Source organism: Sapajus apella, unplaced genomic scaffold (assembly GCF_009761245.1).
Source record: "Sapajus apella isolate SASKATOON/1434 unplaced genomic scaffold, GSC_monkey_1.0 scaffold54, whole genome shotgun sequence".
Taxonomy (NCBI): Eukaryota; Metazoa; Chordata; class Mammalia; order Primates; family Cebidae; genus Sapajus; species Sapajus apella.
Window position 1 is genome coordinate 12,034,082 of NW_022436994.1, and position 19,966 is coordinate 12,054,047.

The following is a 19,966-nucleotide window of genomic DNA, read 5'->3' on the forward strand; positions in this document are numbered from 1 at the left end:
CAAGTGGATGGACTGAATACTTTCCTCCCACTGCCACCATCACTCAGAGCTTCTGGAAACGGGATAAGAATAGGAAGGCCCAGTCCAGCATAAACCAGTAGAGCCTTTTGTGAAGGCTCCTGGGAAGCGAGCTGGAGCTGAGTTTATGATTCTGGGACGTGAGTCATTTCCCTTGGGAAACACAGGTCTCCTTGCCCATTCCTGCTCCAGAACATGGTTCAACTGGCATTATTTTTAAAAGTCTCTAAAAACTCCTAAAACCTTGTCTTTAATAGAAGACCTATTGTAAAATGTGCCTTGTCTAAGTGAAAGCCTTCTCTTTGGGTCTGAGAAGTATGCAGGACTTTAATTACCGCCCAAGTCTCTCTTATTTGGGCAAGCCTGAATGAATTCCTCATGGCTGGGATCCTTCTCTGGGAGACCTTAACTTTGATGGCTAGCTACCCAGCACCTTCCAATCAACACTGTGATTATTTTACTTTTTTTTTAAGGTGTTTTATTCTGACTTTCTGATGTAGCCTTCCGATAAGGCCAGAATCTGGATAATCTAGGCTAACTAACCACTTTTTGGCCTTAATTGCCTGGCCCATATAAAGATAATTTACTCAATTCTCCACTTCATTTTTCATGTGTAGATGAAGTCTGACTGTAGTTGCTCAGGCACTATTAATTCAAGTTAACAAGCAATGAAGGCTGCAATAAATTTGTATTTCAGGCTCAACTTTGATTTTACTTACAATCTTCACACAAAAGTGCTGGTTGGCAGGCTTCTCTTTGAAATGTGCTCTGTGGAATGATCCTACATGTAACCTTGTATCCTTAGGTTCTAAAACTTATCTAATTTTGGTAGAGCTTAAGAAGTTTATAGAATGAATATTTTTTCATTGTTATTTCAAATGATAGTAAGTGGAACATGTGTTTCTCTAGATAGTATCTACAAGAAACTAATTTCTTTTGGGGGAGAAATTGGATTCCTAAGAACCTTCTGTGAGTAATAGTCTCCTCAAATAATCTGGTGACTTTGTGTATTTTAGTAGAAATAACTAGTCAAAATCAGCCAGGTGCAGTAGCTCATGCCTGTAATCCCAGCATTTTGGGAGGCCGAGGCAGACAGATCACCTGAGATCAGGAGTTCGAGACCTGCCTGGGCAACATGGTGAAACCCCGTCTACTAAAAATATAAAAATCAGCTTGGCATGGTAGTGGGCGCCTGTAATTCCACCTACCAGGAGGCTGAGGCAGGAAAATTGCTTAAACCCAGGAGGTGGAGGTTTCAGTGATCTGAGATTGCGCCACTGCACTCCAGCCTGGGTGACAGAGCGAGACTCTGTCTCAAACAACAGCAAGAAAGAACTAGTCAAAATCAGTCACACTTTCACAGGTGAGGTAGAGCACAGCCTTAAATCTAAACATCTCAAGCTTCCTACTTGAGTGTGAAAACATTGTGAATGTGGACTTGAGGCTCAGCTCATTTTCAAAAAGTAGGAAGAAAGAAGAAATTTGCTTTCCTTGGCATCTACTAATCCAGATAGTAGGTCTACTCCTTTATTTACACCATCTCACTTTTTTAAAAATCATGATAACTCTGTGAGATGGATATCACGATCTCCAATTCACAGATGGGCAAACTGAGTGAATTGATTTAGCAAAGCTACAAAGCTAGTAATGATGGAGAAATGATTTAAATCCAGGTCTGTTCTATTTTATATGCATCTGATCAATAGTAAAGCCTGAAAGAAGTGAGTCTACGAGTCACTATCATAAAAGGCAGAACTAGATGCTACACGTAATGGGCAAAGAGAGAGCTACAGGTAGAGAGATAGATAGACAAACTACCACATACCAACTTTTCTGTATAACTGGTGCTTCTTTTCCTAGTCATGCTGCACTCTGAAAGGGATGCTATAATAACAAAGGTGTAGAAACCATCACTGGCTCGCAGCACTTGGCTATTGGAATCCTGAACCACAGAGTTCCTATGTTCTTCCTTTCCCTTGCTAGGATTCTCTTTGGTGTTCATAAAGGTCTCTCATGGACACCGTAAGCTCTTTACCAGTTCACCTAGTCTTGGCTGGCTTTGCTATAGTTTTTTCTGAAAGGTGATCATTTTTTCCTGTTATCATTCATGTTAACTTCTTCCTCTGATCTCACAGCTCCTCCTCTGAATCCCACAGAGGTGGGGGAGCGCCCTCTTCCCAGAGGTACTGTGGTTCCCAAGCTCATGACCACTGCTTCTTATCTTCCCTTGAAATATCCCAAACTCTTTGTTATATTCCCAGGTGGGTGGCCTCCATTTTCTCCATCTCTTTTGTAACAAAATAGAGGAGGCTGTATTCACCAAAATTCCTCATAGGAATTCCTTATACTTGTTTGGAAAAAACACACTGACAAGCTGCTTGGTGTAGGGACAAGGTGGTGAAGCTTAAAAGACAAGATCAATATGTACAAGACGCTCTGAACAATCTAAGGAAGATGGGTCCTGCCAACTGGAGGGCTGTTTGCTTTGCTGCATACTGGAATCTCTCACAATACACAGTTTGGCAGGACAGAAATGAATTGCTCTGCCTAAGGAAAGAGCAGGCAGTGGGGTTGGGCACTGAATAGAAGGGAGCATAAATACAAATATCCCAACAAGGGCACGACTAGAGAAGGACAAAGGGGAATGCTGGAGCCATTTGCTGCGATGTGTTTGATGTCACATCCTCTCCTTTATAGGCGGTTTTCCAAAAGATTTGGTAAAACCTGCAGTTTATATAAGTGGATTATTTAGGGCAAAGGTAGCAAACCCATGATTCCATGAGTGAGGCAAGTTTTGTAAATAAGTGATGCTGCAAGTATAAGGCTATAGGGAGTGGTAGAGACTGTGGCCAAATGAGTACAGGCTTCATCTGAAGGCATGCAAACTTCGCTGGTGCATATCAAATTTACATGCATTGGCAGATGACATTTGCCCTACAGGCCACTGCTCGTTACTCAGCTTTAAGGAAACTCAAAGAAAGGTAGAATATTGGTGCCAGGTGGATAAAAGATGGTTATGAAGGTAGTGGAGAGGCCTGAGGGATAGAGGGACAAGTGAAACCACCAGGACACACGCATAAGTTCCTAAGGAACGAAGGAGAGACCTCAAGAAAACACTGGTTACTAAAGTGCTTGGTTTGAGACAACTGAGAGAAAATTATTTAGAAAAAGCAGGATAGAGAAAATCATCTCTAGGCTGCCTAAATGATCAGTAAAATCCACCATGCTCACCTCATGCCCAGTGTGAGCGAATTTCCAGAGGAGCAGGCAAGGATCTGAGTATAGGATATGGGTCAATGTCACACAGCTTCCACAGGGCCTCTGAAATTTGCAGAAATCCAAAGAGAGGGTTTTAGATCTTCCCAACTTGTGGGATTGGCGGAGGTCCAAGCCAATTACAGCTACATCTCCAAGGTGAAGAGGGACACAGCAGACATCTGGGTTACATTTATAATCCCAATGTTCCAGGAAGATGGAAGAACAAGTTACGCGGGTGCTGAGTGAAAGACCCCAAGAAGGGCCCCGTGTGCGATGCACTTAAAAGCATTCCCCCTTCCTGGCAGCTGGCCAGTCAGCGTGGGGAAGCTCAGGCCCAACCACTCTGCCCTAGTGTTTCGTTTCCTAAGGCACTCCTGAGAGATTCATGTGGCCAGGGATCTACCTTTGTTCCCTAGTACTTTCTTTCCATGCAGGCTGGCTGGCAAAGTGTGTGCAGAACACACAGAACCACCAGGAGTCAGGAAAGCAGAGCAGGCACGAGGAAACCTAGAGAGGTGATCCCCACCAAGAGGAATATTGGATCTGCTTAGGAAAGGTCATTATTTTCTGGGAATGCAAACTCTCAGACTGATTATGAAAATGCAGCTGCCTCTGGCCACCTTCCTTGGGTGCCTAAAGAAACTTTGTATGAAGTGTGAATAAACTGGAGCTGAAAGATGAAAATAGAACCCAGTAAACATGAGTGGAACCTCTAGATCCTGTCTTGCCTAAGACATACCTACATGTTTCTGGATTTTTAGTCAATAGAAACACCCAGCTGGCACCTCTTAAGTTTAACTTTTGCCAATTGGAGGTGGAGTTTTGTCCTGTGCAACTAGAAGTTTATCAGAACACATGGACTATCCTCCTGGAACTTTCCAATAATTAACTGGGGGCTTCTGTGCAGGGAGATGGAAGGACTGCCATGGTAAGTGAGGGGAGAAAAGTATTCATATAACACAGGCCCATGGCAGGGATCAGAGGAGCACGTGAAATTTGCTTCTAGGTTCATCCTTTGTTCTCTCCATTGCGTGTTCTTCATTCTTTTCCCACTATGTATTGCAGTGTTGTTAGGAGTTGAATTATGTCCCCCGGAAGAAAATGTTGAAGTTCTAACCCTAGGAACCTCAGAATATGATCCTACTTGGAAACAGGCTTGTTGCAGATGCAATTAGTTAAGATGAGGTCATTCTGGAGTAGGGTGGGCCTCTAATGGAATAAGACTTGTGCTTTTATAAGAAGAGATGCCAGAGACGAAGGATGCCGTACGAGGACAGAGGTGGAGACTGAGAGGAAGACGTTGTAAGCCACAGGACACCGGATTGACAGCCACCACCAGAAGACAGTAAGAGGCAAGGGAGAATTTCCCCCTCCAGGTTTCAGAGGGAGTATGGCCCTGCATGATACCTTAATTTTGGACTTCAATCCTCTAGAACTACAGGACAATACCTGTCTGTCCTTTAAGTCAGGCAGTTTTTGGTACTTTGTTACCGTAGGCCTAGAAAACAAATCCGAGTATCTTTGAGTCTCCTCCTTCATTGCTGCAACAACAACAAAAAGTCTGTCTTAAAAGCTTAATTATCCTGAGGACTTACTATATTAAAATTTCTTAAGATATTTGCTTTTGAAAAGAGAACTGATGAAACATGGCAATAAGTCAGTGTATAATGATAGAATTTCAGACATCAAGGAAGGGCAATGACAAAATGCTGTAAGTCTCTAAGTGCCTGTATATCACAACAAAGTTTCTAGCACTGTGTTTCGGGGTGCCTTTGGGTTTTACAGATGTCTCAGGAGCCATTGCAGAAAAGGGGGTGAGTGATGAGAGAAAGGCTTAGGGGGCTGGGCTCTGAGACCTCACTCCAACTTCAACCAGAATAACTCTTTTATATTTTTGGGATTCCACGTATTATTTCATTTGGAAGGCGTTCTGATATTAACACAGGAAGTCACTGCATTATGACATTATTTAACCCATACTAAGGAAAAGTGGTTTTTGTTTCCTCCGCTGTTTCTGCAAAATGTGCCTACTTATATGTATGTCTACCATTAAAGCAGAGTTGGACACATAAGAGACACAGCATTATTCTCCCTCTTTTGTGTTTAGCTATTGTGATGGGCATGGGGGAAAGATTAGCGGCTTTTGCTTTGTTCTTGTCTTTTAAGAACTGAAAAATCAAGATCTTCATGATTCAAAATGTGCTAGAAGACTGAAGTAAGAGTAAAAATATCTAGTTTATTCTATTTGTTGATTTATTGGCTGTCTTTCTTTTTATTTATTTATTTTTGCCATTGGGTGAACAGAGAGGCCATCAGGACGTACTATTTGTATTCATGTGATAGAGGCAGAAGCAGTACATGAATACTAAAAACAATTGTGACTGATGCTGGGAGTATATAAAGGAAAGAGTGCTTGAAATTCTTTTCAATTGTAAAAGCGTAATTCTTACACACTTGTATCCCTCTATACTTTTCCATGTATTTCTCATTGGAAACCCTCAGCCATCCTGGGAGGTAAGCGACCTGGCACTCCTAACACTATCCCCCAGATGGGTTCAGAGCCTATGGAGGCTCAGAGAATCCTCCCAGGCCTGAAGCCAGTTAGTGAGCACCGAGATGGGGCTGCCACAAGCCTTCTGAGACTCGTACTCTCTGCGATGAGTCAGTGGTGTTTTGTTTTTTCCTGAGTGGTGAGGTTGAGGGAAACCTTAAAACAAATGGCTAACAAGGGCCTTTAGCCCCTACCTCCACCACTTCCACCATAAAACCTTAAGTCTGTCGCTGCATTCGTCCTGTCATTGTGACAAGGAAGGAGTCCCAAGAAACAAACAGTGAATACCACCATCAATTTCGTTAAAAGATTCTTCAGCTAAGCATTTGAATCTCAAAATGCTCTTCAAATCCTAATAGCTCATCATTCATCCACCCACTCTCTTCTTCAGTCAAGACACTTGGCGGCGACGCCACACAAGCCGCCGGGAGCTCTGGGGGCTTCTGGCCGGGTGGGTGGGTGGACCCGGCTTACCCAGGAGGAGGGGAAGTTGGAATGTCACAAGGGCCTTATTTTCTTTCTTTCTTTTTCTTCCTTTGTTTCCCCCTGAGAACTCCTCTTTTAAGTTACAGGTCCAGGTTGGATACACTGAAGGAACGTACATGAACATGGACTGGCTGGTGGAGGAAGGAGGCAACATAACTTACTAGCACGGGCCTCTGAAAAGGAAGCAGGGACAGAGACACTTTGCAGCTCAAGGAAAAGCAGCACGTTACGAGTCCAGGCTCCAAGCCCGAGGTCTTTGTTGTTGTGTTTTTTATAAAGTGGCCCACAGGGACAGCAGGCAATGTGGTGGGAGCTTCTACTCACTTCGCGGATTTAGCCCTGAGGACAGACAAGTCCAGCGGAGAGAAAAACCCTGAACTTCCAAAGGCATCATCCCGCGAGAGAGGGAATTTCGGGGTTGGCCTGAGGAAAACGTAAAACAAGCAGATGGGGAGCTAAAGGTAGGGGGGCGGTGGTAATCAGAGAGGCCTTACAAGAATAAAGGGGAGTCCAGCCCTAGAGCGAGAGTGAGAAAGAGGAGAGGCTGGGTGGGAGAAGATGGGAGCAGGCACGACGCAGCCCGGGCGCCAGGGCGCGCGCTTGGGGGGCGTCCCGGCGGGGCGGCGAGGGAGGGCGGGGGTGACATCACGCCAGGGCCCCCTTCCCCTCGCCGGGTGGGTGGGGCTTCGGCGCGCGGGCGGGCGCGGGGTCAAGGAGGGGGAAGAGGAGGAGCAGGCTTGAATGTGTCTATGTGAAGACCTGGGAGGGGCGGAGGAGGCGGAGGGCGGGGAGGGAGCGCGCGCGTGGCTCGCGGCGCCCGGGCTCCCCCCGCCAGCCCCCGACCCCGGCCCGCGACGCGCCGCCTCCCTGCCGCCGCCACCGCCCGCCTCGCAGCTGGGACCTACTTCGGGCTTGGGGACCTGGCGGGCGGGAGAAGCGCGGGCCCTCGGCACGGCCTGGAAGGAGCGAGAAAGCAAAAGTAAGGCGAGCAGCACTCCAAGTTTTCCCAACTTCGCCCCCTGCGGCGGCAGGCGTCCTGCTGCTCTGCGCGTCCTCCCTGAGCCAGAGAGTGGCTGAAAGAAAAGGGACGGGGCGGAGGTGGGGGCGGAGGAAGAGGGAGTGCGAGGTAGCGGGGAGAGTCCGGCAACATCTGTTAAAACTTGAGGGAGGAGGAGCGCGGGGAGGAGGAAGAAGGGGAGAGGAGGGAAGGAGGGAGCGCGCGGGAGGGGAGCGCGGAGCCTAGGGACAACTTTTCCATCTCGTGAGTAGCGCAGACTGCGCGGGGTCGGGCCTGGGGGCTTCTCCACCCAGCGCGGGGTTCCAGGCTGGGATGGGACCTTTTTCCAGAAACTCGATTGGATGCCAGGAGAGGCGTACGGCTGGGGGTTTCTTTCCTTCTCTTTCCCCTCCCTCCCGCAGTTGAACCAAATCAGAACTGTCACTCAGGGCCTGTGAGTCAGAAGGGATCGGATTACACGATCCCCGAAACTGATGCCGGAGCTGCACGAGCGGGAGGGAGCGGGCAGGGGCAGCGCCACCGGCGCGCTCGCACACTCGCACTCGCGCACACCCGCCGCTCCCACTCGCCCGCGCCGCTCTCCCGCCTTCCCTGCGCGCCCCACGGCCACCCGCGCCGTACCATGCCCGCGGCGGGCGCACCCCGTGCCCAGCCCTGCCGCTCGCGGTAGCCCAAGCCGCCCGCGGCTGCGCGGAGCCCGGAGCCGCCCGCCCGCGCCCAGTCCTCGGGTCTATGGGAAGTTCGGGGACTTGACAGCCGCTGCTGCCGCAGGTACGTCCCGCTCGAAGTTCTTTGTTCCGCAGCCCGCTCCTGTGGCCGCGGCCGCGCCTCCGGGGCTAGAGGTGGTCCCCAGCGGGGCGACTGGATGGAGTGAAAATGGCTGTCAAAAGGCGCCCAGATTTAGAGAGCCGCCCGTGAGGCGTCCGAGCAAGTCTTGCATTCGCTCCCTCCTCCTGGAAGCTCCTTTTCCAAGAGGCTGACCCGCCAGCCGGCCGGAGACTGACGGGAGATTTTCACTTCCCGGAGGGGGGAAGAAGTTTGCGGCAGTGGCGACGGCGGCCCTCGCCTCCGCCCCCACCCAAAGGTCCCGAAGAACTCCGCGAGCCCCGCTCGCGCCGGGCTCCTTCCTCGGCGCGGTGGCGCTCTGCGGCTCGGGCTTCGGGCGCGCACGGCGCTCGGGATGGGCGGAAGGAGGCGGGCGGCGAGGTGAGTGCGCGCGGGGCCCGCCGCCGCGGGGGCTTCTCCCGCCCGGGCTTCACTTCGGAGGGCGGGGGTGTGGAGTGAGCGGATGGAGAGAGGCGCGCCTCCGTAGTCCTAGAGGAAAAGTGAAAGTTGTACCATCTGTATATGATTTGGGATTCTCTTTTATTTCTTTTCCTTTCCAGGGGCAGCGCGCACAGATACACAATAACCGTGGTCCATGCAATAATCATTTAAGGTGCCGCATTTACACTGAGCAGCAGGGGACAGTTACTTTCTTGAGTAGCAGCGGGAAAATAGGCGGGAGAAGGCAGAGAGGGTGTAAATATTGATCCCAAACTTGGAGAGTCTGTGAAGCGACTTCTAAGTAGATTGCCCGAAGCGGACGCTAGACTACACACCCGGCCTTTTATCCTTCCCTGAACTTTGTGCTCCTGTCCCCGATTGCACCTCCTTCTGTAAGATGCCGTCCCCCGAAAGGCGCTGCACCCCAGGCTTCCCTTCCTGACCCCGCGTGGAAGGAGGATTAAGGAGGTTTCCTCCGCCGCTGCTCCTCCTGCCCCAACTTCTCATCTCCCCAGTGCAGACTGCCGGGTAGATTCTGGCCTTGGGTACAGTGCTCATGGCCCTCTGCCAGTTTATATGTACATATATTTATGTAAAACATTTTCTCCAAGCTCTTTGCCAGCTGTTCCACATTTTCCAGCTGCCACTTCAGTTTGAAATGATGGACTGTCCGCGTCTCCAAGTCAAAGAACCCTTTAGTCAGAGGTATGGAGGGCCGGCCGCTGTGCAAATACATGGCAGTGCCATTAGCCGGGCTGGTATTATTAGTTCTAAAAAATACCTCCTGCTCCCCTTTTCCTTTCCTCCCTCTTCTCCCCAGTTAGGCTTTCCAGAGCACAGTATATATACTTCGCTGAAAATTCGAGTAATTTGACCTTTCCCTCCTAAATGTGATTTTTGTACAGAATTTGGATGAGGCCGGTTTTTTTTTTTTTTTTTTTTTAGATCCCTGAAATACCTGTCTGGTGGAAATAAATTAACTTTTAAAAATAAGAGTTTCAGCTTGAGCGCTTTGGGCATGGCTGGTGGGGGGCCTGCACCCTGGCCATCTGAAATGAGCTCTTTTCAGTCTATTTAAGGCAGAAACCATTCATCCTCCCCATGCTACACTTTTTGTCTTGTTTGATGTCTTAGCATATTATAGACCGAAATCTACAAGAATTGGCCTGAAGTATTAATTTTGAGTATCTATGTAATTGCTCGGTAATTTTGAATAGGTGCCTTATTGATTGATTCCTGTAATTATTTCATTTAGGTTTTAGATTAAAAATTAATAGTAGTCTGACAGTTTCTTAATTACATGTGTCAAGATTATTTTGAAGGAGGAAAATGCTATGTTTTAAAATAGTGAAATAGCCTCAAAATCTTTTCATTTTTCTAAAGCAGAACAGTATTTCAGTTGAGGGGATAATATTAAAGCTGCCGGTATTGGTTTTAACAATGTAAACTCTGTGAAGTATCTAAAGAATTTGTTTATGTTAGGAAATATTGGTCTTAACAACCTAGTACACAAACACTTTGTCCAGTTAGACTATATTCAAACCTAAAACAAACATGAAATAACATTTAAATTAGTTGTAATAGCATGCTTATACAGAGTAGAGAGTTTATTTTATACTAAAAGCTATTTAATTAGAAACTCCCCGCCTAAGGGGAGATCCTTTCAGGGTATGTAATTCTTAAAGTCAGCCTAGGGAAGCTTTGGTTTAGGATGCATGAATGAGTCCAATGTGAGAGGTGTCTGGTGAAATTTCACACAAGCAGAAGCACTTTAATAAAAGATATAGATTGTATTATTGTTAATAGTCTGGTAGGTCCAACTCGGATGCCTACCAAGCATGCCTTTAACATGCTTGTGTTCCTTGATTGAACCTTGATATAAACACATTTCTATTGTATATCTAATTTGCAAAGGACCATAGACAGAAATGAGAAAATTCAGTACTGATGAAAAATGGCTCTGTTGAGTTATTTCATTACTTATTTAATGAAAGAATTGTTAATTTATCAATTTGATGACCAAGCCTAAAAGTTGGGCTTTCCTTTGTTTCTTGGCCATTGAAGTTTCCTTAATTACCTGCATGCTGTAAGGGTTTTAGACTTCCTCTGTGCTCAGCCATTCAGAGGTCCTTCCTTCTGTGTAAGGTATCCCGCTTACTGAGACCTCTTCTCCCCCTCCTTTTTTTTGAGGATAGCGTTTGGGAGCTTAGGAAAGGTAATAATTTAATGATCATTGTTGCATGCACTCACTTACATGGAGACAGTAATATACCAAGAAAAACCAGTCTTGAAGGAAAAGTGAATCAATGAGTCATGAAATCCTCAAGAAAACCTTAGTAATGGAATGTTAATGCTTTTAGACTATAGTAGCTTATCTTAAAAGTCAGACTTTTCTTCTTTATGCAATTGTTGTAAATCCCCAGCTAAAGAATTCTTTGAAGGAGGTTTTAGTTTTGCTGGCATTCATATTTTGAAGTCGGTCTGATTTGTTTTGGAAGATTCAAGAAATTTTCTGCCAACTTGTATCATGAGAGGCAATTAAAATGGTGAAATGACTTTGAGACACACACACACACACACACACACACACACACACACACACACACACACACACATTTGTTAAACAAAAGGTTCCACTCTAATAATGACTTCAGGTTGTCTTTTCATTAAAGCCTAGGAGAAGATGCTGCCCTAAGCTTCACGTTGTCATTTTTCTAGATGAAAATTGATTTGTTTCTGGTTTCAAAGCAAATAAAGGGAGACAGAATAAACAACAACAGGGCAGGGGTACTGCTGCAAACTTTTTCAAGTACTTTCAGTGTATTTTTCATCTTTACTTTTATTTGATGGGCCTGTGAAATAGAGCTGTAGACTGGTGAAGACTTTAAATGAAATTTCACACTTTGATGATTTTTTTTAAACTTTGATATATTGACAGCAAAAGGAGCTGCAAAGCTTTTATATAACTTGAGCAGTAATGCCAAGCAGCAGTCAAACGTCTCTATGCATTTGTGTTTAACTGCAGAAGAAAAACATGTCCATGGGCAGTGGAGGTTCTTATCAACCCCCTAATCCCAGATCCCAGCAAACCTTGAGGGCATGCCTCAGATCTTGCTGAAATCACTGTAGACTCTCACAGTTTGCAGATTAAATATGCTATGTGTTCCTGGCTCCAGCAACAGTTTTATGAGCTCACTAAGCTTCCTGTTTTAAGATCCTTTTCTTAAGTTTTTAGGAGCTGCTAAAGGCAATGCTGTCTGGAGTAAGTGGTACTTGTTAATTTAGAGACACTTTAGATATTTCATTCTCTTTTTAAAAATTGCCAAAATTATTATTTTTAAATTGAAAGCCCAGTCACTCCTGGGAGAGGGAGGAGAGCTGTTTGAAAGAAATTGGATGTTAAATGTGTTTGGAAGTGTATTTGATCGCAAACTTTACATGGTGTCTCAATTGTTTTATGGCACTTTTCTTCTGCCTGGCCCCCGAAAATGAGACTTTTTCCACTTGTACTTCTAAATGCACTATATTTGAGTGCCAGATTTCTTCACTACTCATTACCTCTGTGAGTGTCTTTTGGTTTTTTTAAATGTGAAAGTGTTTTTTGTTCTGTGTGTGTATATTTCAACCCGACAAAATGTCTCAGAAAATCTATGGCCTTCTAAAGAAGCTGAATGAAAAAGCCATTACATAGTTAATAAGGTGGCTTTGGAACATTTCAGCCCCCTCCTGAAAGGCAATATTGTGTTGAGCTCCACATCTGCATCTGTGGTATCTATAGTTGTATCCTCATATATGGCGCTTTTGCATTTTGCATAGGAGTCATAATTAAAAAAGAAAATACTTACATCATTGTCCAACAACATGTCATATAATTCCCAGGAGAACCCTAGCCAATTTTGTGCTTAAAGGTTATTCAATGAATGAAATTGTGAAAGCCCATTTGTCAAAGTACTGCATGGTTTCTGTTAGTGTTCAAGCCCCAAATTCATTGTCTGCCCAGGTCCAGCCATTAGTCATCAGTGTATTAGTGCTGCCTTCAGGCCATGCTGCCCAGCACTTCTTCACACCATTATAGCTTTGAAAGTGTACTCTGTCGACTTGTAGAATTACTGCTCTGATTTCCGCTTGGCTGGGTTTGAGGTAAGTCCCCTCCCTACCTTCTAGCTGACTGTAATCCTTGCTTTCTTTTAAAGCTCCTTTCCAGAGATTTAGGGGAAAACTTTCTTAAGGGCCGTGTTGGCATCATACTGTGGTTTTGTTGTGGCATGCACTGTACATATAAATTGTACCTGCAGTAAATTGGATTGACTGCTGGCCTGAAACAGCTAGAGGGGCTTTTCTTTTCTTTAAGAGGGGAGGGGGCTAGGCAGTGGGGGAGGGTGGCACAGGAGTACATTTGACCACAAGTGTTTTGATTGTGTTCTTCTATAATTTTTATGCCACAAAATTAAATTAATTAAGTAATGGGAGATAGGTGCACTTTTACTGAAATCTTTACTGGAGTAACTTCGGAATGAAGTGTGACATTATATGGCTTATTTCCATGTGGAAATTTTTAGCTTCTGCTCCTTTAACATTTTTTTTAAAGATTGCATGAAATGCCTAAGAAGGCTCCAGAGTGCTTTACGTTACAAACTATTGATTTTTACAAAAAGAGACTGAAAACTCACCATTTAGATGAAAGATAAGTTTCAAATTGCAGTAATGAAGGACTGAGGCAGTTAAGCCCTATTATTGATTTCATTTTGTGATATTTTTAAAAAGAATGATTCAGTCTGAAGAAAGTTAGCAGTGTGTAGAGAAACTTCATCCAGCAGCTTAAGAACGAAGCCTTAATGACTCTGATGTATGGAAACCTGGAATCCAGTGGCCAGACGTGAGGAGCAGGCCATGCCACTTCAGGACAGCGTCTGCTGTTTGAACTGTGGATACTACAATGAAATTCCATCTCAGAGACTTCCATTGAGAGCGTGTGTAGTTTGGTGTAGGTTACACTGGCAGTTTTGTACATGCAAGGGGGAAAAATAAGACAGCTAAAGAATTCTGTCTGTGAACAAGCAAAGTTTATAGGGTAAGTGGACCATGGGATAATTTTTCCTGAATAAGCGTTAATTACAAATGCTTAAATTCTGAAAATGTTGCTTTTAAATCTGCAATTAAGAACCAAGAATCAAAAGTTCAAAAGTTGGGAGGATAAAATATGGTAAGTAGTACTTCACAAAAATATGTTAAATACCTTTGGGATAGCTATTATAGATGATTTTAACATGCAACAGGTTATTGGTCTAATATTTGTGATGGTTTAAAAGTAAATTACTATTCATAGAACATACACTCTACTCCCTTATACTCCCTTAAGCTTACTGTGAAGACACATATGATTCTAAGAAACCAAAGCTATACCAGTTCTATAAGAGTAATTAAAGTTTTTTCTTCAGAAAATATGTGAAAACTTTTAATTTCTATAACCCTCAGGGAAGTGAGACAAGGGACATATTTGATCAGTCATGATGTTTTTGTGATATATGTGGATTTAAGAAGAATACAGTTTTCATGAGCTTAGCTGATCTGTAGACTGATAACTGACTTCCAGATTTCCTTCTCTGAGAAGGATTGCCTGTATCCAGCTAACCCCGCAGAAAGCGGAGGTGCCAGTTTGCTCCACATTATTGCTCATTCTTTAAATGGCACCTGCTATGCAGGCTGCTTCCTGCAAGGCACATAGGACTCATAGTTTTACAGAACTCAGAAATGGTAACGAGTATTAAATAGAGACCTCATACTCCCCTCAAATGTTTCTCATCAAGTACTTCTGGCAGCAGAGAAAGAGTAGCTGATGATCTTTTCTTTTAACTGCAAATGGCAGAAAAGTAAAACTGGCTCACAGAAATGTCATTTGTGATTTTAACTGCAATAGTAATGATTACTTTCATGTCAAATAAGCTTTTCAGTGGTTCAAGTTAAATATATGGATTTCTTAAAAGTTTAGACGGAGTTAATTTACTAAAGCCAAATTCACTTAATCCATAGCCAGGCAATTATTTCCCCTTGGGGTAATTTAGTTCCCCTTAGAGTAATTCCATTTGGGGATGTCTGTCATGAATGCTGCTTATCTGTGATTAGGAGCATCAGAAATGTAGGAAAGAAAGATTGAAGACAATAGGCAATGGATTTGGGGATCCATGAGCTACCAATGGCAAAATGGACAGAAGCTTTCTTATTTCAGAGTTAAGGCTCTAAGCTTTCCTGATTATGGAAAAATAATCATATGTAAAGGTAAAATAATTATACATGAAAAAATGGTTAAAAATTAATGAAGATTTCATTAAGAACTCATGAAGCTGGGCTTTTTTTTTTTTTTTTTTTTTTTCCTTTCTTTGCTTAAAAAGGAAGGCAACACAGATAGGGAAGGGAGAGGAAAGGAAGCCTTAGGAATCCTGGGAACTGTTAGGGTGTCACAAAGGTTACGCATCTCTAATTGAATTTTACCTTCAAGAAGATATTTTGAACACAAAAAAACATCAACCACATTAAAAACCTATAAGAGGTTTTCCATGGTGCATGAAGACTTGAAATCCACTGAAATGTTTTAAATTCCCTACATTTTGCTCATTGAAACTCAGACTATTTCTCACTTCCAGAATTGATCAAAAAGTTAAAATCAACATTAGTTTGTACTTCCTGATTTTGGTTAAAAAAAAAAAACCCTCTCTAAAGAATTTATTTATTTTTGAGAAATGGGTTATTAAATACAGGGAGGTACATATCTTTAATAGGAGTTTTACCTGGATGGTTACTCCAGGAGTAGCATCTTCAAGTAGCAGTTGATCTACTAGTAATACAAATATGAGAGCAATGTCACTCTTCAATGATCAGGGTAGGTTGCCTCAGAATTCCTTCCAACAGGCTGCTTTCTTCTGGATTTTTAAAACAACAAATCAAGGAGCTTATTCAGCTTATGAAAATACAGGCAGGTGTAAATAAGTGTTATTTCTCTGGAGGAAAGCCTTCTTCCACTGGAGCAATAGTTCCCTAAACTACACAGAATAATTTCTCACTTAAGGCTGAGCCATGGTGCTGTTAATAGCACTGCCTCGCCTGGAATGTCTTCTGTTTCTGATCTCTCATTGCCAGTAGCTGTTTTAACCTATCACAGACAGATCAGGTTATCATTAATTAGGCTTTTAAGTCAGTTGTTTTAAATCTTGAAATGCACTAAGAAAAAAAGCGAAGAGAGTTTTTGCCCAAGTTTAGGCAACTTAAAAATAAACCAACTGGCTTAGGGAAACAAATGAAGTGGTCAGCTGTTCAGGAAGGATGCACTCTTATGATTGAAGGATGCTGTTCCACTTCGCCCTGCATTCGAAAGTTGTTTCAGTTACTTCAAACATCATTTTAAACGTCGGCTTTGGCATGGGTACTTCCTTTTTAAACATGTCAGTGTTCAAACGATAAAGCAATCCTGCTCCCATTGGGGTTAGAGGTTTCACTGCAGAGACTTGCAAGGGGAAAAGCTAATTTTTGCACATGTTTCCACAATTGTGTCTTTTCATACTTTCTATTTGCTACAGAAAGCCTCTGGTTGTCAAGGGTGGACACTAGGGCTCCATTCAGGGCCTCCCCGAGAGACAGTGAGGCGAAGTGTCTGTGTCTTAGCCATTCACAGCACCTGAATCTATGTATGGCAGCTAGTGAAGAAAAACACATTGGGGGCCAGGTTCACAGAAGGTGAAATAGACGTTTTGTGTGCGAAGCATATACCTATTGGTTTTGTGAAGACTTTTCAAGGGATCCCCATGTTTTATTGTAATGCGACACACAGGGTGGTTGCATTGCAAAGTACCTGGGAGACTGCAGCTCCCTGAATTCAGCCAGTTAAAAGCCCTCTGAACGCAACCAGGGCCGGCTCCTGGAAGTGTCTGCTGGAAACGTGGCTGGGCCAACTGTAGAGTTTGCAAATGCCCCTGAATATTCCCAGGAGCTGGCTGACTGGCCAGAAACGCCTTGATACAGGCCGCATCTCCGCACTGGAGCGAGACTGCTGGGCGCTGCGGGCGCTGGAACTCACCTCCCCACCCCCACGCCGCCCCCAGCCCTCGGCGCTTTTCCCTTTCCCGCGGCCTGGCTGGCGGAGCTGCATTGTCTCGCGAAAGGCCGCTTCAGGAATGCGGATCAAAGCCGGGCCTGGGAGAACCCCCTCTGTCCCCAGACACCCAGAGCCATCTCTGAGCAATCCAGCATGCTGTGTGTGTTGGCGCGCGGACTGGGGCGCGCCGGGGCCGGGAGCACTCGGCGTGGACTTCCCCGCGCTGATGTAATGATGATGGATGCGGCGACGCGGCTGCAGACGGCGCTGCGCGGGCCGGGAGCTCCCGCTAATGAACCCACCGCGCCGCCGCCGCGGCCCGGGACCTCGGGCAGGGGAAAAGTGGTGAAAGGCGTGAAACACATCCCTTGCCACCGTCGGAGGAAACCAGAACCTGAAGGGAACTCGACAGGAAAGCGCAGAGAGCGAGCGAGCGTTCAAACGAAATTGGCCATACCGGCACAACCTGAGCAAAACAATTACCATAATCAATGGGGACTCGCCTTTGTCACGTTGAAAGTTTCTGCCTGGGGCTCCCCTGGTCCCCCGCCCCTTGCCGCTCTAAGTGGTGACTCTAAAGAGGACGACTTGACGCGTTTGTGTGCAAGTGCTGTTTAACATGCAGGTCCTCGCAAGAATTCGCCAGTGTGGTAAAGGGTGCCGTTCTCTTCATGCTCGCTTTCAAATGCAGACATGCACTACAGCATCACCAGGTCAGTGGCTCCAGGAAGCTTTAAATGCCTTGTGTTGTAGGAGGTTGACGCAGGTTCAGATTTATAATTTAGAAAGAAAAGACCCACCTGCAGGCAGGTTGCAAATAGGAGACGGATTAGATTTAAAATAGGGTCTGGAATTAATTGTGCCCTGGGTTTAGGCCTCGGGGAAATTACAAAAGGTTCAGGGACAGTTGAGTGGGAAAAAGCCTTGACTGTTTGCTTTCGGGAAGGAATGTTTATCCCTCTTTTTACCTATGAAACTTCAAACTTTAGGAGGGATGTACCATTAGAGCAATTTTCCTTGGTTCCTTTTTTTTTCACTGAGCTACTGGGACTCAAATATCAGCTACAAACATTTTTCCCCTTAAGCATGAAAAGTCAAGGGGCATGCCAGCAAATCTTGCATGTATTGTAATGTTTCAGTGGTGAAAGGGATTGAAGAACAGTGTAGAGTTGTAAGCAAGGAAACTATATCAGGGGAAAAAAGTATCATTTCATTCACATCTGAAAAACAGTGGCTTGTTTTCCTCAGGGAAAAGTCTTTGAAGTGAAGCAGAACTTAAAGTTTTCCCTTGATGCTTAAGTTCTAAATTATACTTGATTATTTAAAAAACTCCAGGTTTTAAAAGTGTCATGGAGCTACTGCCCTAGTGGTGTTACAGGATTCCATGAGGAATTTTTACTAGTCACTTCTATCACGAATGCTTGATGGGACCAGCTCAGGACTGAGTTTCCAAACTCCTCTTACTAGAACTTGAAAATTCCATCACCACAACTCAAAACGGCCACGGTTTGCCGCTCACTGACTCTTCACCCACAGTTTGATGAGATGTGGGTGTCTAGAATGTTAAAACTTTCTCCTTTATAACTGACAGGGACAAAGTTGTAAAATAAGCTGATATAATTTATAGGAATGTACAGGAAGCAGATGTCTGATTTGGCACATTGCCATCTTTATAGCCCTGTTCCAAGCAGAAACCACACTTTTAAATAATTAGTTACTAACTAATGAGATCCAAAAATAAGTTGTCAAAATAGAAGAAGGGGGTAGATTGTTGAGTGACCAAGGGCCTGTTTTTAAAAAATCCATTTCAGATGGGGGTTGGGGGTTTGGAATTAGTATTCTCTAAGACCATTAATTAGTGTGATTTCAGTCAGTGCCTGGAGCTTTACCTCTTCTCACTGAGCCTCTCTCTATGGTGATGAGCACTGGGAGGGTTTTATTGCTTTGTTAAAGTCCTTTGCCTTGGGGGAAAAACCAACAACTCCACAGAAACCAAGTTTGTCAAGGAATTTTGGGAACTTGTCTCCTGATTCCTATTAATTAGCACCCTCTACTTAGGAAGATACTTAGCTCTTACTAGGAATCCCATCTCTTAATGGGGTTTTCTGATCCATTTGCATGTTTCAGTGTGCAGTTTTAACGTTGTATGCTCTACCCAAATATGGCCAATAAAACTGTTATGTGTGTCGAAGGGAACAATTATAGCGTAGTAAATGCCTGTTTATCTCAAATGGTTAAGGACAGAGTGTTTGTATTAGTTAAATATTTTTGCTAAAGTTTTTAGTTTTTATAGAATTTGCCAGTCTTCAAGGAAACACTAAATATGAAAAGAAAATGTATGTAGCTAAACCAACAGTGATTGAAATTCAAGACACTGCAGTCCTGTAAGTCACAGGGTCATTGAGGCTATCATTTATGTGCTCAGTAAACTAAGCACATAAAGTAAATTCTCACGTGAACTAAGTGCTGGGAAAGTAAAAGCCTTGTCCTCATGGAGCTTACAGTCTGGAAAGGGGAGGTGGATGTTCAGCACAGACTTTTCCAGATGAAGGAAAGTTTATTGTCATTGTGACGGGTGCCAGGATAGGTTTGTGTAGGCCGTTGGAATTCAGGATTCTAGGGTGCAGCTCATTCATTGATTCATCTGGTCAGCAAAGACTTCAGTGAGTATCTGCTGCAGTGGGTATACAGCAGTGAGCAAAAATAAACATGTAGAACAGTTGTTCAAGGCTCACACTGGTAATCCCAGCACTTTGGAAGGCCGAGGCAGGTGGATCACAAGGTCAGGAGTTTGAGACCAGTCTGGCCAACATAGTGAAACCCCGCATCAGCTAAAAATACAAAAAATTAGCTGGGTGTGGTGGTGTGCACCTGAAATCCCAGCTACTCAGGAGGCTGAGGCATGAGAATCGTGAACCTGGGAGGTGGAGGTTGCAGTGAGCCAAGATCGCACCATTGCGCTACAGCCCGGCTGACAGTGTGAGACTCTGTCTCAAAAAATAAAAAGTAAAAAAACAGCTTTGGTGAATCTGACAATTAGTAATGCTTGCTAAACTTGAGGTTCCTGGGTACCACCCTCCAAGGCAAATGTGTTGCATGAATCTGAATGTTTAGCAAGCACTGAAGCAGCACTGACACAAATGGTTCTTGTACTGAATGAGAAACAGTGACGCCAATGGTATTGGATTATTCTTATGGCATACTTTAAAGATGATATTTAAATCAATTTTGAAGGACCATTGCAAAAAATAATTATTCTGAGATTGTTAGAGCTAGAAGGGAC

At 44.4% G+C, this 19,966-nt stretch overlaps 1 protein-coding gene across 3 annotated transcripts in view; it reads left to right on the forward strand.

The window, feature by feature from the left end:
* The first annotated feature begins 7,198 nt into the window (after window positions 1–7,198).
* The window catches only part of GLI3 (GLI family zinc finger 3), a 277,297-nt gene continuing 264,529 nt past the window's right edge, over window positions 7,199–19,966 (forward strand). For 2 of the 3 annotated variants that reach the window (XM_032244432.1, XM_032244433.1), the window contains exon 1: window positions 7,199–7,292. The gene's annotated coding sequence lies outside the window, so the exon portion shown is untranslated. Of the gene's footprint in view, window positions 7,293–7,586; window positions 8,103–19,966 lie in introns of those variants that run through there. The other variant, XM_032244434.1, reaches the window with a different exon arrangement.